The sequence below is a fragment of the Bos grunniens genome, chromosome 9 (genome assembly GCF_055505025.1).
Source record: "Bos grunniens cultivar Pamir isolate PY7600 chromosome 9, Bosgru_T2T1.0, whole genome shotgun sequence".
Taxonomy (NCBI): Eukaryota; Metazoa; Chordata; class Mammalia; order Artiodactyla; family Bovidae; genus Bos; species Bos grunniens.
Window position 1 is genome coordinate 833460 of NC_141173.1, and position 15752 is coordinate 849211.

The 15752-nt window shown below is 41.4% G+C and overlaps 1 pseudogene; it reads right to left on the reverse strand.

Annotated features, from left to right (window-relative positions):
* Positions 1 to 2878: 2878 nt before the first annotated feature.
* Positions 2879 to 2995, reverse strand: LOC147365513 (5S ribosomal RNA; annotated as a pseudogene).
* Between the last annotated feature and the right edge of the window lie 12757 nt (positions 2996 to 15752).

Here is a 15752-nt window from a genome sequence, read left to right on the forward strand (position 1 = left end):
TCTGCCTCTTTCTCCGTCTCCCTTATCTGTGGTTTCCAGCTCTTGACCTGTCTTGGCGGCGGGGCGTGTGTGTGTGGGTACCTCCAAACCCAAAGCAACTTTCTATGGAGACGTAGTGAAGGGTAAATGCACTCTTACTCATCTGATATATCCTAAAACACTGGACATGTCTGGACTCAAACTTTTAGGGCAGCCTTCCTGCCACCTCTGGCAAGCATTGATGGTGCAACAACTGTAATCCTCTAAAGGACCAAAAGTCCTGAACAAGTCCAGACATCTGCTCTGTACAGTCTCTTCCTATAGTACAGAAAAGTATAGAACAGAATGACACATTCTTTTTTAATTGTACAGATGAATCAGCTGCTATCTGCTGCCTAGTCAACATGAGGGAGTCAAGCAAGAGTTCCAAATCTCTTGAATGTGGTCCTTGGAAATACTTCTGTTCTTAGTTGCTCAGTTGTGCCCAACTTTTATGCGACCCATGGACTGTGGCCCATCAGGCTCCTCTGTCCGTGGCATTTCCCAGGCAAGAATATTGGAGTGGGTTGCCATTTCCTTCTCCAGGGGATCTTCCTGACCCAGGGATCAAACCCGAGTCTCCTGCAGGCGGATGCCTTCCCATCTGAGCCACGATACAACTAATTGCCTAGTCAAAATACAAAGAAAAGAGCTAGTGTTCTACTAAGTGGAAAGATGATTTAAGAAACGGAAGCTTTCCTTTGTTGGTATATTTGAATCTTTATTTAGTTTTATTTTATTTTTACGATTAAGGCTACTTGAACAAGGCAATGGAGAAACCCCAGAGTTGAAAGGCAATTGACTTTTTAAAAGAAACATGTGGCAGGTGAAACTTTCTTCATTTTTTAGAGTTGGTTCAATGTAAAATCTTTATTCAACAAATATGACTCTTCTGAACTTTACTTCAAATCTCCACAATGAATCACTAAGGCATCAAGGAAGAAAGGAGTAGAGGTGGAGAAAAAAAGAGCAACCTTTCCCCTGGCTCTATCTCAACCAGCTGCTTAGTTCCTTCATCTCATGGACTACGATCTAGGATTATCTTGTTTGTCTGATTTTTGTTTGGGGACCGTTTCTAGTCACAAGGCTAGAAACAGTGGGGGGGAAGCACTTCTTTCCATTCCACATGAGACCCAGTGGACAATCCAGGCCCTGCCCACTGCATTGAGTCTGTAGCAACAGAATCACCGGTGATGCTGATTAACAATGCATATTCCTGGAATCCACTCCATTCGCTACTGACTGTTTGAGGTGGTGGTCTGGAACCTATAACTGGAAACTTTCTTGATTCCAAATCACACCAAAGTCTGAGGACTATGGAAGATCTTCACATTCCTGGAAGAGCCACACACCTACAGAAGGAACCACAAGAGTTGCCCGAAATGGTAAAGGTATAAGTATTGAACTGAAAGTTGGAAAGTCTCCACCTTTGCTATGTAAGTAAAATGATCTTTTTTTGAAATGAAAATGGATAATACTAAAAGTTCACATTGTTCTAGAGCATTTAAAAAACCCTAAATTATAGAAATCTGATGTACGAGTTCCTGGAAAGGAAGAAGCTATATTTATTGATATGTCTTCATGCCTTAGATCGTGCCTTGAATATAGTGTGCACCTCAACAGAAGAAAGAAAAGAACTGAATCAACAAAGATACAAAGAGATCAAAAGTCCTGAGCCAAATGAAAAGTTGAGGCTTCAGAGAACTTTTCTGTCTTTCACACACTGAATAAATATTGAGCACCTACTATGAACTAGTAGGCATGTAATATGTTTCTGGAAATAGAATGCTGAGAAAAGAAGACACACAGTTCCTTCTTTCACTGAGACTAATCTAATGATAAATAACAGGCAGATACTTTGAGAACTTCTATAGTGGCCTCTTCCCTCACCAAAAACTGGGTGTCAGAGAAGCCTTTTCAGAGAAATAATTGAATTGAGATGCATAGGTTGAACCAACATAAACCAGGGTTGAGATGCAGGAAGAATTTCAGGCAGGTAAAATAGCATCTTGGAAGGCTATGTGACAAGGGAAACTTAGGACATTCAAGAAATGAAAAATGCCCTAGGGGATGGAACCAAAAGACTGCAGAGAGCATTCGAGTGAAAAGACATCAGAGAAGAACGTGGGGAGCAAGCAATGAAGGGATTTGGTCATATATTAAATATGATGGGAAAATACAAGAGCAGTTTTAGAAGAGAGGCGATAGAATTGGATCTGCATTTTTAAAAGGTCATTTTGCTCAACATCACTCATGATTGGACAGACTCAACTCCAAACTTCACATTAGTCAGAATGGTCCTCATGGAAATGTCTGTAGATAACAAATGCTGGAGAGGATGTGGAGAAAAGGGAACTCGCCTCCACTGTTAGTAGGAATGTGAGTTGGTAGAGCCACTGTGGAAAAGAATATGGAGGTTCCTCAAGAAATTAAAACTAGAAGTACCATATGATTCAGCAGTCCCACTCCCAGGCATATATCCACCAAAACTATAACTGAACAAGATACACACACCTTCTGTGCACATATATCTGTGTGTGTGCACGGGTGCACACGAGCACCGGCGATCGCCTGCGAGGATGGCGGTTGGGTTGGGGCTGGGGGTAGGGCTGGGGCTGGAGCTGTTGCAGCCCCCTGGATTGCCTGAGGCACGGTAAGGGAGCCCCAGACCGAGACCCGAGGGACGGTCGTCTGGTTTCCTGGAAGCCGAATGCGGAGGGGCTCGCGGGGTGCATGGGGGCAACCCAGGTCTGCAGCGGGAGTCGGTGCCCCAGCCACCCACCCCCCCGGGAGGGGCTGGGGCTGTGGGAGCCCAAGAGTTGGGACGTGGGTCGGGGGCTAAGGGAGAGGGGAGGCAAAGCGCCTACAGCACCCGGTATTCCCAGGCGGTCTCCCACCCAAGTACTAACCAGGCCCGACCCTGCTTAGCTTCCGAGATCAGACGAGATCGGGCGTTCAGGGTGGTATGGCCTTAGACGGAGGCAGCTGCCGCCGGGCGCCCTAAGAGCCCTGTGCTGCGCCTCCCTTTCGCTCTGACCTGCCGGTCAGCCATTCTGTCTACAATTAATTTTACTCCCTCCCCTTTCTCTCCCTGCTTTCTGAGAGTCTCTCTCCTTCCATACTTGATGGTGTAATGAATGGATGCATTAGATCATTTTCCCTCAACATTTTTTTCTCTTTATTTTTACATTGATTTCTATGAATTCATCTTCAAGTTTATGGATTATTTCTGCTAGCATCTCAGATGTGCTATTGAACCTATCAATTTTTCATTTCAATTATTCTAGTTTTCAAATCCAGAATTTATATTAGTTTCCTTAAAAAAAAATAATTTGTAGCTTTTCATTGAGTTTCTGTGTTTGTTGACTTAGTATCATACTTTCATCTAATTCTTCAAACATGGTTCCATTATTTCATTTTGTTGTTATCATTATTTTGATATTTTATCTTTTGACCTTCATACTGAATTTATAAGTGATATACTTATATGAGTTATTGGTGGTATGTTATACAAAACTACCATTACAAAAAGTTTTCTGATTTTAACTGTATACTTACCTGTCCCAGCAGGTTGATAAGAAGTCCAAGCCTAAAGCCCCTTTAAGGAGGAGGCAAACTTTCTTTCTTTTTAACTTTCTTTTGCCTAAGACAAGTAGGCATTGTAGGGAGCAGTATCTCAGGTTCAAGGACATTCCTTTTTTTGAGCTTTGGATGTATGTTATAGGAAAGGGTGTGGGCAAAACGCTCACATCCTTGAGATGTTGTCTATTCTCAGAAGCTAGTTGAGAAGTATATATGGCCCTGCTTAAATTAGTGAGGTGGTTACACTCCTACCCCCTTCTGATGTCTGTGTCAGAAGCTTTTTTGGTCACCTTCACTTTAAATAAAATATACACAAAGTTCTGAGTGACTGAGACTGTCTTTGGCCCCAGAAGAATCCATGAATCCAGTGGCAGGAGGAGAAGGGGACGACAGAGGATGAGATGGCTGAATGGCATCACCGACTCAATGGACATGAGTTTGGGTGAACTCCGAGAAGTGGTGATGGACAAGGAGGCCTGGCATACTGCAATTCATGGGGTCGCAAAGAGTCGGACACGACTGAGCGACCGAACTGAACTGAACTGAAGTGGATCAATGAGCTCTAATTAATTGGCCTAAAGAGAAGTAAGTGCTTACAAATCAAACAATTCTAAATTCAAGAAAATTAAAGTAAATGAATTTCATGCTTGTGTGAACTGGGAAATAATCATTATTGAATTGATACATGATATTGATGTTTGTTTATTGATCTAATTAACAGAAACATTGTGAATGTACTTCTATAAATGACATAACTTTGGGTGATGTATCCTTACCAGTGTATAGAATGATGATGTAAAGTACAATTCATGGTTGCTGAAGAAAAGTAAGATATGTGTTTTGAATAAAAAGTAATAAGGAATGGAATTACATTCTATTAAGGAAAAGGAAAGTAAGTCTAAAAGTACAGGTGGCTGTCCTCTAAATGGACAAATGAAGTGATGAATACAGAAAGTGTAAAAAAGGTGTGTGGCAAGTGAAAGAAGATTTTTGTGCATGGTGCAAGTTTGTTAACACATTAAACTACATTTGAAGTCTTATTGTTACTATGACTAAGTGAATAACTATTGCTTCACAGCCAGTACCAAACTGGAATTTGGTTTTCTCTCGCTGATTGAAAGAAGAAAGTTCTCTTGGAAAGTGGCTTTTGATAACAGACTATAGCACACATGAATAAAGCTCATTCTGCTCCTGCAAAAATTAACCCTTCTCGGGGAATTTAAAATGGATTAAAAATGGCTATAAACCAAACAGTTGAGGCTATGAGACGTCCAAGATGGCCGCTTGGCTTTTCCTGGCTCCCTGACAAACCTCATTTTTATTTGATAATGCCTTTCCTGGCTTCAGGATTAATATCTCAGAATAGAAAGAAAGAAAGAAAGAAAAAAAAAGGTTAAAATGTGCTTTCTACAATCTCCAGTGATTGGGGCACCCATTTTGCTGGACAGGTTGTGCAGACACTGGCAAAAACTTCATGAGTTTCTTCGAGACTACTGCTTTCACTGATGTCCTTGGTCATTGGACAAGGACAACAGAACAAAGGGATCAATTGCATGGGATGGAGTAGACTGCTAAATATGACCACAATTTTCATGACTTTTTGTCTGACATATTATTGGCTTTAATCTGTGTTTTCAGATGTAAAGAAGCACTTCTCCTTGAGTTACTGATCGTTTAAAACAATCTAGTGACTCACTCCTATGGGTAAAATTATACCTTTTTTCTCTCTGCCTCATCCCTCCAGAAACTGGAAACACTTGGGTTCTGAACGGCCTTATCAGGTAAATAAAAATACTGTGTCCTGACATATACAGAAATCTAAACATATACTGGGGAGCTCTAAAAGACAAATCCACCTAACTGATGTCAGGCCTATGGCATCTATTATGTTTCACTGGATATTAAGCTCCAGTTTTGTTAAGTAAGTTCTGTATTTCTAAGACTCACTCCTTAGATAGTTCGTTGTGATTATGTTACATTGCTAAGAGGCTTAATTAAGTTGTTAAAAAGGACACTCTGAGTTTGTTTCTAAAGCTTATCTCAGTAACCAGTCTTTGAAGGAGAACATAGGCAAAATACTCTCCGACATAAATCACAGCAGGATCCTCTATGACCCACCTCCCAGAATATTGGAAATAAAAGCAAAAATAAGCACATGGAACCTAATTAAAATTAAAAGCTTCTGCACAACAAAGGAAACTCTAAGCAAGGTGAAAAGACAGCCTTCAGAATGGGAGAAAATAATAGCAAATGAAGCAACTGACAAACAACTAATCTCAAAAATATACAAGCAACTCCTACAGCTCAATTCTAGAAAAATAAACGACCCAATCAAAAAATGGGCCAAAGAACTAAACGGACATTTCTCCAAAGAAGACATACAGATGGCTAACAAACACATGAAAAGATACTCAACATCACTCATTATCAGGGAAATGCAAATCAAAACCACCACAATGAGGTACCATTTCATACTACTCAGAATGGCTGCTATCAAAAAGTCTACAAGCAATGAATGCTGGAGAGATTGTGGAGAAAAGGGAACCTTCTTACACTGTTGGTGGGAATGCAAACTAGTACAGCCACTATGGAGAACAGTGTGGAGATTCCTTAAAAAACTGGAAATAGAACTGCCATACGACCCAGCAATCCCACTGCTGGACATACATACCGAGGAAACCAGAACTGAAAGAAACACGTGTACCCCAATGTTCTTCGCAGCACTGTTTATGGTAGCCAGGACATGGAAGCAACCTAGATGTCCATCAACAGATGAATGGATAAGAAAGCTGTGGTACATATACACAATGGAGTATTACTCAGCCATTAAAAAGAATACATTTGAATCAGTTCTAATGAGGTAGATGAAACTGGAGCCTATTATACAGAGTGAAGTAAGCCAGAAGGAAAAACACCAATACAGTATACTAACGCATATATATGGAATTTAGAAAGATAGTAATGATAACCCTGTATGTGAGACAGCAAAGGAGACACAGATGTATAGAACAGTCTTTTGGACTCTGTGGGAGAGGACAAGGGTGGGATGATTTGGGAGAATGGCATTGAAACACGTATATTATCATATGTGAAAGGAATCACCAGTCCAGGTTCGATGCATGATACAGGATACTCGGGGCTGGTGCACTGGGATGACCCAGGGGGATGATATGGGGAGGGAGATGGGAGGGGGGTTCAAGATGGGGAACACATGTACCCCCGTGGCAGATTCATGTCAATGTATGGCAAAACCAATACAATATTGTAAAATAATTAACCTCCAATTAAAATACATAAATTAAAATAATAAATAAATTAAAGGAACATCAAAGTAAGAGATACAGGGACTCTCAACCCCTCAGGTGTCACAGTCTGCACTGCTATTCACTTTGTTGGTTATGTGTGGCCTTGTCCATGTAGGGAGACTCCCCAGAATGTGGGTTCAGGCCTCCATAGAGCTCAGTTCCCTTGCTCTGTTTACACCAGGTTTAGTGACATAGGGGAGCAGGCTGCATAGTCAGTTCAGTGATGGCAGGCATACATTTCAGGGTAAATAGTGGGTGAGAGCCGTGAAATAGGTGCCATTCTGTCCACGTGTTCTGAGGAATACCAAAGCTGTAGGGGAGTTCTTCTGATTTGAAAGCCTTCATCAGGTTCCCAAGAACCAGCACAGGTTATAGGAAAATGAGTGGAAAGTGAGTGAAGATCTAACTGTACATTCTCATAACTTCATGAGTGTCTTCCTTTTTAACATGAAAACATCAACACATATATTCAAACTGCACTCTTGTCCACGATGGGAGAAACTTTGCTGAATGTAGTAATAGACATCAATTAGTAGTCTGATGTCGAATCATGACTGGTTTGCAAGTTCAGATGGGGTCTGTGCCTATTTAGTTGACTGGTGGAATCTGACATGTAGCCCAATGTGTAGGTTGGTTTTGTTTGTGGATATTTGTATTTAAGGGCAGGTTGTGTTTTTGTGAGGATGTGTAAAGGCGAATGTTGTATTTGAAGGAAGTTTAGATTTCATACAGGCATACTCAAGGTGCGGATGGTTAGGTAATTGTAAATTGGTGTTTGGGGAATATTTTCACATGTGTTTTTTTCACCCATGAATTTGGAAATTTGTATGGGTGTAATGGTGAATTTCTGTATGCATAAAGGGCAGTGTTAGGAAAACTACTGGGGTATATTATTTTGGGTATACAGTCTTTTGTGTATTTGGGGAATGTAGGATGATCATTTGTGTATTCAGGATATCATTTGTGTATTGTGTATGTTGTATGGATTTGAGGTTTGTGCATGTGTGTATTTTCCAGAGCTGTCTCTGTGTGTTTTGCTGTGTAGGGGGCAAGTCTGTGGCTATTGCATGGGACTTGTGTAGGTGTTTTATTTGTGTGATTCTGTATTCTTCATGATGGAAGAGTTAATCTGTCTGAGAATTTGGGAATGTGGGGTTATGTATATGCCGATAGTGTGGTATTATATGTGTATTTGAAACAAAGGTTATATACTGCTCTATGTTTGCATATTTGTAGTGTAGTGGGTAATTGTGATTGTATTTGGGGCTTGTGGATTGTTGTGTGTATAATAGTTTGTGTGTGTATTCAAGGGGCATGGCCATTTGCAGGAATATTTGTGGCTGCTATGCATTTGTATTTTTACTAGGGGCCACTTAGGCTTACATATTTTGAGAAGTGAGTATATGTGTATCTGATGGTGAAGTGCAGTTCTATATTTCTACAGAGGAGATGCAGAATTGCATTTATATGTATTAGGAATATGTGATATGATTATTTGTTGGTCTTTGCAGACATAGGACCTGGCTCCTATTAGCGAAGGATAATCTGGCATATGGAAGGTATTTCCTAAATGATTTGCTGTAGGTATTTCTCTGTGTCTTCTTGTGTATTGTAATTTCTATGTCCATCACCATGTGCCTGAGTTATCAGTTTGTTCATAAGGTATGGAAGTGTTAGGTATATTCTAAGTGCATTTCTTTGGAGACTCCTAGGATGTTTATACATGGGTTTGAAGTAAGCAGTAGTCCGTTTGTATATTAGTCTGAGGGTAGATATATGTATATAGTATCTTTTGTTGACATTTTTTGGGATCAGTGGGAAGGTTGTATTCTGGAGAGGTAGCATAATGTATAGTGTTTGGGGCAGTCTCTACATTCAGGGGTTGGGAATGTTTGCACGTATGTGTCCATAGATGTGTGAGAACTGTGTATGTATATTAGTAAGATGCAAAGATTGTTGGTGTTTTTGTGTTTTGTGTGTGTCTGAGCATTTGGGGTGTATACACATGGGTGGTGTGTAGATGTGTGTATTTGTGATTTGTGAATATATCAGAAGGCTTAGAGTCCTCTTTGTATATGTCTCAAAATGTAATGCCTAAACATTTTAGTGATGTTGCTTGTATATGTATTCTCAGTATTAGTGAGTTGGACATATAAGTACAGTTGGCTCTGTAACATCATGGGTTTGAACCACACAGTCCACTCCTAGTGGTTTTGTTTTTTCTGTCTATTTTTAGTAAATACTATAGTACTGGATGAAGCACAAGCTGGAATCAAGATTGCCAGGAGAAATATCAATAACCTCAGATATGAAGAGGACACCACCCTTAGGGCAGAAAGTGAAGAGGAACTGAAGAGTCTCTTGATGAAAGTGAAAGAGGAGAGTGAAAAAGCTGGCTTAAAGCTCAACATTCAAAAAACTAAGATCATGGCATCCGGTCCCATCACTTCATGGGAAATAGATGGGAAAACAATGGAAACAGTGACAGATTTTATCTTATTGGGCTCCAAAATCACTGCAGATGGTGACTGCAGTCATGAGATTAAGAGACGCATGCTCCTTGGAAGAAAAGCTATGACCAATCTAAACAACACATTAAAAAGCAAGACATTTCTTTGCCGACAAAGGTCCGTCTAGGCATAGCTATGGTTTTTTTCCAGTAGTCATGTATGGATGTGAGAGTTGGACCATAAACAAAGCTGATGCCCAAAGAATTGATGCTTTTGAATTGTGGTATTGGAGAAGACTCTTGAGAGTCCCTTGGACTGCAAGGAGATCAGACCAGTCCATCCTAAAGGAAATCAGTCTTGAGTATTCATTGGAAGGTCTGATGCTGAAGCTGAAACTCCAATACTTTGGCCACCTGATGTGAGGAACTGACTCATTGAAAAAGACCCTGATGCTGGGAAAGATTGAAGGCAGGAGGAGAAGGGGATGACAGAGGATGAGATGGTTGGATGGCATCACCAACTCGATGGACATGTATTTGAGGTAGCTCTGGGAGTTGGTGATGGACAGGGAGGCCTGGCATGCTGCAGTCCATGGGGTTGCAAAGATTTGGACACAACTGAGCGAATGAACTGACTGACAGTACTAATACATGATCCATGCATACAGAAGCACTGAATGGAGGGTTGGCACCCTATACCCCAAGTTGTTCGAGGTTCAGCTGTATTTGATAAGTGTAGGTGGTTTGTGTCTGTGTGTGATTTGAGTTCCTGGAGTTATTAGGTGGGTATTCTGGTGGATGTGAGGATTCAGTAGACTGTGTAGGTTACGTATATGTTCAGAAATCTGGAGTATATGTATTTTAGGGCTGTGGGATTGCATGTGGGTCTTTTTGGAGTTATACATGAGGCAGTTGTGTACTTGCTGAGCCTGTGTGTGTGTGTATTCAGTGTGTACATCTCAGTGGTATATTAGTTGCACGTTTGTGTTTAGGCCCATGTTGTGTGTGTTATATATATAGTTGTAAGAGTGGCATGGACATCTTCAGGGTGAATAGGGCTTTGTCTGTAAAATTTTAGGTAGTAAAAGTTGCTCTGTGTGTATATTTATTCAAGATGAGGGTAGGAATGTATATGTGTGTTCAGAATAGATGTATATGAACACAAACATGCACACATATATGTATGTGTGTGTGTGTGTGTGTGTGTGTGTGTATAGTGTCCTTCTGCTTATATATCTGTGGTGGGAGTTGAGGGTCCTACTCTGGGTGTAAGTAGATTGTATGCACATGCTCATATGAAAAGATTTGGAATGTTCTGGAACTGGTTCATACTAGCATCAGATAGTCAATGGTACGTATCTCCTCCCAGCTCTGTGTTCAGTGATGTCAAGTAGGTAGCTTGAAATTGATCATGGTGGGAACATTTATGTAGATATCACAAATACAGTCCTCCTGCCTTTCTCAAAGAACTTTTTATTAAGCATTTATCATCACATATTGATGTTGTGTTTAGAAGTATATATGTGTCAGCAAGAATGTTTGGGCACCAGTGGGAACATTGTAGGACCCTCTTATGTGATTGTGTATCGGGCTTCTGGGGTTTTGGGCCCTTGTATGTGTGAATGGATGCCAGGAGCTGGCGAGAGGCACTCCACTCATGGCAAAGGTCATGAGGAAGGAGGCTTGGCATATGCAAAGGCGGGATCGAGCCTCAAGAGTCCCCCTGGATCTACCCCCAAAAAACCAGAGTCTGCCTACTTTACTGCTTTGTGCTCTTACCTCTGACTTTACTGGGGGCTGTCCCCCACCACCATCTCGTTCTCTCTGACAAAGAGTTAACTTACAGCTCCAATTATTAAAGTTCCTGGGCATTAGGAGTGTTTAAATCCAAACCCCTCAGATAGCTCTCTAACTGGCCTGACAAGTTTACCCAGACTCCTACAGCTATGCATACGATTGTTTACCGTCTCCCAGTCTCCAGAGGCACAGGAAGCTTAAGATATTCAAATAGCTTAGAGCCTCTCAGAGAGTTAGAAACTGTCAGAATAAAACTAGTAAAAGATTTCATTGATGAGCCAATGTTTGCTGCCAAGTTTCCACATCCCCTGTATTGTATGCTTGAATGTGTATTAATTAATATAGTTGGTATGTGGAAAAAATAAGTAGTGGCCTTGGTGTTAGCAACTTTAGACCCTTAAGGTAATAAATTCTTTCCTGTTGTAAACCCACTGCACCTCTGCCCTATAGGAATGCAACTTTATCTAACACCTTTGGAGGATGGCGCCAAACCTTAAAATAATTACTCTTAGAGAAAATAAGTCTTACGGTTGACAAACCTTTGTCAAGAGTTATAAAATGTTAATAGGCCTTCTGGCCAGAAGATGATGTAAATCACTTAAACCATTTGTATCTGATAAATTTGCAGGAAAGAAACCCTGGTTTTTGATAAGGATCAAAGACTGCTGACTTTGCATGATTTCACATCCCCTATTATCCTCTATGTGTAACTTAGGGTATAAAAGCCCCTGTTGAAAATAAAGCTACGGGCCTTGCTCACCGAAGCTTGGTTTCCCCATGTCATTCGTTCTTTTCACATTCCGGCTGAGTCTCCATCTGGAGCGTGGAGGTCCTCTGCGACCTTTATTTGCCTGGGCTTCTAAGACCCACTCGAGAAGGTGTCTAAGGTGGGGCACCTTCCGCTATTCGAGAGGGCGCCTGCAGCCTCCGTGGTCAGAGCTAACCTGGTGTCACAGGTTATACTGATTTTCTGCCTAAACCAAGCTACTCAGCCTCTTTTCTCCACTGAATTTTCCTACTGAGCTATTCTCATTCCATTACTCTTTATATCTCTAATAAATATTTAAATAAATCGCCAACACTGTCTCTCCTCCAAATACCCTGGGTCAGCCAGGGCTGGACCTCAGCAAATGGACCCTCATCATTCTGAATCATTGCATTGTTCCTATCAGGTGGGTCAAAGGATTCCCATCAATATTGGGGATTCCCAGCAGAAATCATGCAGATGGATAGAGGGATGTCTGTACCTCAGGCTGGTGGGCACTCCTTCAGCACTTGTGTGGTGGGTCCTAGCATCTGGGCCCCTAGAGGGGTGGGTCTGGTGGACAGATGGCCATGCAGAGGAGAACTCTCAGAGGTGTCTTGTTGGTGTAACAGGCAGCAGTCAAAAGTCATGGTGCTTCCTGGGTAAGAGGTCAAATAACCAAGTGCTCTCTCAGGAAAAGCCCCTGCAGTTTGGTGGGACATCGCCAGGTGGTGCTGGCTCTTCTGTGGGACAGCTGATGGGCAAGGACAACTCCATAGTGGGTCCAGGTGGTGTAAGTCTACAAAGTCATGTGTGCCTAAACACAGCTGCCCCAGGATGCCATGGGCACTATGGAGTAGCCATCTGTATCACAGTGATACAGTATCATCTGTATTACTAGGTCTCAACTAACCTGTGTGTGTGCGCTCAGTCGTATCTGACTCTTTACGACCTCATGGACTATAGCCTGCCAGGCTCCTCTGTCCATGGGTTTTCCCAGGCAAGAATACTGGAGTGGGTTGCCATTTCCTCCTTCTGGGTATCTTCCTCACCAAGGGATCAAACTCAGGGACCCAGGGATCAATCCACATTGTAGGTGGATTCCTTACGAGTAAGGCACGAGGGAAGCCCTTCAACCAGCTTAGATGTGTGGAAGCCTAACATCCCAGGGATACATAGGACCTCTGGGAATCAGTGAACTGACAAGGATGAAGGTGGGTGTTTTGCAGAAAGTTTTCACTTTTGTCTCAGATTCAAAGAATTTATTAACAAATTGGATGGGTTTTGACCAACACTCAGACATAAATAGTACTGGGAAGTCGCATGACATCACATATCTGGAGTCCCAGTTGGAAGAAGTTTCCAGGCAATGCGTGCACTCCATGAGTGAGATTTCAAATGTTACAATTTGGGATTCCAGTTTATAATCCAAGAACTCAAACTGATACCATCATCAATCTGTGAACAAACTGCAGCCCTGGTTTCATATTAATGCTGTTTGTTTGACATGCAAAACTGGAATGTTGTTAAACCTGGGACTTTGTTGGCCAGGGACCCTCCAGTTCAGTTCAGTTGCTCAGTCTTGTCTGACTCTTTGGGACCCCATGGACTGCAGCACTCCAGGGTTCCCTGTCCATCACCAACTCCCATAGCTTACTCAAACTCATGTCCATAGAGCTGGTGATGCTATCCAACCACCTCATCCTCTGTTGCCTGCTTCTCCTCCTGCCTTTAATCTTTCCCAGTACGAGGGTCTTTTCCAATGAGTCAGTTCCTCACATCAGGTGGCCAAAGTATTCGAGTTTCACCTTCAATGTCAGTCGTTCCAATGAACATTCAGCACTGATCTCCTTCAGGATGGACTGGATGGATATCCTTGCAGTCCAAGGGACTCTCAAGAGTCTTCTGCAACACCGCAGTTCAAAAGCATCAATTCTGTTTTTTTTTTTTTTAATTTTTAATTTTGTTTTATTCTTAAACTTCACATAATTGTATTAGTTTTGCCAATATCAAAATGAATCCACCACAGGTATACATGTGTTCCCCATCCTGAACCCTCCTCCCTCCTCCCTCCCCATACCATCCCTTTCGGTCGTCCCAGTGCACTAGCCCCAAGCGTCCAGTGTCGTGCATCGAACCTGGACTGGCATCTCATTTCATACATGATATTTTACATGTTTCAATGCCATTCTCCCAAATCTTCCCACCCTCTCCCTCTCCCACAGAGTCCATAAGACTGTTCTATACACCACTGTCTCTTTTGCTGTCTCGTACACAGGGTTATTGTTACCCTCTTTCTAAATTCCATATATATGTGTTAGTATACTATATTGGTGTTTTTCCTTCTGGCTTACTTCACTCTGTATAATAGGCTCCAGTTTCATCCACCTCATTAGAACTGATTCAAATGTATTCTTTTTAATGGCTGAATAATACTCCATTGTGTATATGTACCACAGCTTTCTTATCCATTCATCTGCCGATGGACATCTAGGTTGCTTCCATGTCCTGGCTATTATAAACAGTGCTGCGATGAACATTGGGGTACACATGTCTCTTTCCCTTCTGGTTTCCTCAGTGTGAATGCCCAGCAGTGGGATTGCTGGATCATAAGGCAGTTCTATTTCCAGTTTTTTAAGGAATCTCCACACTGTTCTCCATAGTGGCTGTACTAGTTTGCATTCCCACCAACAGTGTAAGAGGGTTCCCTTATCTCCACACCCTCTCCAGCATTTATTATTTGTAGACTTTTGGATCGCAGCCATTCTGACTGGTGTGAAAATGGTACCTCATAGTGGTTTTGATTTGCATTTCTCTGATAATGAGTGATGCTGAGCATCTTTTCATGTGTTTGTTAGCCATCTGTATGTCTTCTTTGGAGAAATGTCTATTTAGTTCTTTGGCCCATTTTTTGATTGGGTCATTTATTTTTCTGGAGTTGAGCTGTAGGAGTTGCTTGTATATTTTTGAGATTAGTTATTTGTCAGTTGCTTCATTTGCTATTATTTTCTCCCATTCTGAAGGCTGTCTTTTCACCTTGCTAATAGTTTCCTTTGATGTGCAGAAGCTTTTAAGGTTAATTAGGTCCCATTTGTTTATTTTTGCTTTTATTTCCAATATTCTGGGAGGTGGGTCACAGAGGATCCTGCTGTGATGTATGTCGGAGAGTGTTTTGCCTATGTTCTCCTCTAGGAGTTTTATAGTTTCTGGTCTTACATTTAGATCTTTAATCCATTTTGAGTTTATTTTGGTGTATGGTGTTAGAAAGTGTTCTAGTTTCATTCTTTTACAAGTGGTTGACCAGATTTCCCAGCACCACTTGTTAAAGAGATTGTCTTTAATCCATTGTATATTCTTGCCTCCTTTGTCAAAGATAAGGTGTCCATATGTGTGTGGATTTATCTCTGGGCTTTCTATTTTGTTCCATTGATCTATATTTCTCTCTTTGTGCCAGTACCATACTGTCTTGATAACTGTGGCTTTGTAGTAGAGCCTGAAGTCAGGTAGGTTGATTCCTCCAGTTCCATTCTTCTTTCTCAGGATCGCTTTGGCTATTCGAGGTTTTTTGTATTTCCATACAAATTGTGAAATTATTTGTTCTAGCTCTGTGAAGAATACTGTTGGTAGCTTGAAAGGATTCTTCAATATCCGCAAATCAATCAATGTAATACACCACATTAACAAATTGAAAAATAAAAACCATATGATTATCTCAATAGATGCAGAGAAAGCCTTTGACAAAATTCAACACCCATTTATGATAAAAACTCTCCAGAAAGCAGGAATAGAAGGAACATACCTCAACATAATAAAAGCTATATATGACAAACCCACAGCAAACATTATCCTCAATGGT